The sequence below is a fragment of the Elephantulus edwardii genome, unplaced genomic scaffold, assembly GCF_000299155.1.
Source record: "Elephantulus edwardii isolate Elephantulus edwardi_28Jun2011 unplaced genomic scaffold, EleEdw1.0 scaffold00214, whole genome shotgun sequence".
NCBI lineage: Eukaryota > Metazoa > Chordata > Mammalia > Macroscelidea > Macroscelididae > Elephantulus > Elephantulus edwardii.
Genome location: NW_006399964.1, coordinates 1,145,377 through 1,147,594, shown reverse-complemented (window position 1 = coordinate 1,147,594; position 2,218 = coordinate 1,145,377).

Here is a 2,218-nt window from a genome sequence, read left to right as displayed (position 1 = left end):
ACCTGGACCAGAAAGCTTTTGTGTGAACAAAGCAGAGGAACACTGCATAGTTTCAAAACAAGAAAAAGGTGTACCAGGGTTACATTCTCTTTGTATACCTATTCAATCTGTATGTTGAGTAAATTATTCAAGAAACTGGACTCTATGAAGAGGAATGTGATATCAAGATTGGAGAGAGACTCACAAATAACCTGTGTTATGTAGATGACACAATCTTGCTTGCTGAAAGTGAGGAGGACTTGGTGCACTTGTTGTAGAAGATTGAGGAATGCAGACTTTGGTATGGATTACATGTCAATATCAAGAAAACAAAGATTCTTACCTATGGACTGACAGGCAAAATCAAGATGGGTGGAGAAGATCTTGGTCGAAACTGTTAACAACTTCGTCTTGCTTGGATCCACAATTAACACCCTTAGAACCAACAGTCAGAAAATGAGACATTTTACACTGGAAAAAATCTGTCAGTTTGAGGACTAAGGTGCATCTCATTTGGGCCATAGTCTTTCTGATCACTTGCTATGCATCTAAAATTTGGACAGTGAATAAGAATTGATGTCTTTGAGCTGCGGTGCTGGAGAAGAGCACTGAACATCGCATAGATGTCCAAAAGAACACATATGTCTTGGAGAGGGTGTAGACAGAGTGCTCTTTGGAGGCAAGAATGATGTGGCTTCACCTCACATACTTTGGACATTTTGCAAGGAGGGGCTATTCCTTGGAGAAGGATGTGATGCTAGGAAGGGTGGAGGGTCAGCGAAGGAGAGGAATTGATGCGTTGACTGCCACAATGGGCTCTTGTGTGTCAGAAATTATGAGGATGGCACTGGATAGAACAGGGTTCAGATCTTTTGTTCATGGAGTCACTATGAGTCATACTCAACCTGATGGCACCTAACAACAACAACATTGTAAATGGTATTGCCTTCTTATTTTCCTTCTCTGTGTTTGCTTTGTTAATTTAGAGGAATCTCACTGACTTGTATATTGATCTCATATCCTGCCATTCAACTAAATTGGTCTAGTAGGTCTTTGTTGAGTCCTTGAGGATATCTGTGTATGTCATCATATATACTGCATTTATTGACAGTTTTACCACCTTTTCACCAATCTGTATACCTCCTATTTTCTTCTATTGTTATATTACCCTAGCAAGTACTTCTAATACAATATTTAACAGGAGTGATGAAAGTGGGCATCCTTCCCTGGTCCCTGCTCACCAGGAGAATGCCTTTAGTCTTTCTCCATTGAGAATAATATTGACTCTTGGTTTGGCATGTGTATTTCTCACTATGTTGAGGAAATTCCTTTCTATTCCTATTTTAATCAGGAAGAAGTGACGGATTTTGTCAAAGATCCTTTGTGCGTCACTTGATATGATTATGTGGACTTGTTCTTTACTTTGTTAATGTCCTGAATTACATCGTTTTTCTCATGTTGAACCCTCCTTATGTACCTGTTATGAATTCCACTTGGTCATGATGAATTATTTTTTTCATATGTACTATTGGATTCTATCGGCCAGGATTTTGTTAAGGATTTTTGCATCTATGTCAATAAGAGATATTGGTCTGTGGTTGTCTTTTTTGGTAATGTTTTTGCTTGGTTTTGGTATCAGAGTTATGCTTGCTTCATAGAATGATTCTTCATTTTATATTTAAAAAATAAATTAAGTAGAATTAGTAATAGATCTTCTCTTAATGTTTGGCAAAATTCAGCTATGAAGCCTTCTGGACCAAGACTTTTTGGGAGGGGAAGATTTTTTTATGACCTGTTCTATTTCTTCTTTTGTCATGAATCTATTCATTCAAGTGTTCTACATCTGTCTAAGTCTGGGTAGGGTATGAGTTTAAAATAATTTATCTATTTATTCTAAGTTTTGAAAGTTATCAGAGTATAATTTTTCATAATGTTATGTTACTCATTTAATTTCAGCTAGTTCTGTTGTGATATCACCTGTTTCATTTCTTATTTTAGTTATTTGTGTCCTCTTTCTTTTATTAAATTTGCTAATAGTTTGTCTATTTTACTAATGGATGGTCCATTGTTCTTGATGTCACTGATGGCATATTGAGTCTTATATGCCTAAAATGTTAACCAGGTCGCTTTTGGGAAGATGTTTACTGCACATGTCAAGACGTTGAGGTACTGAGATTCTCCCTATGAGGCTATGCTATATGTTCCCTTGTTTTGATTGTAGGACTGAAGCTCAATGTCA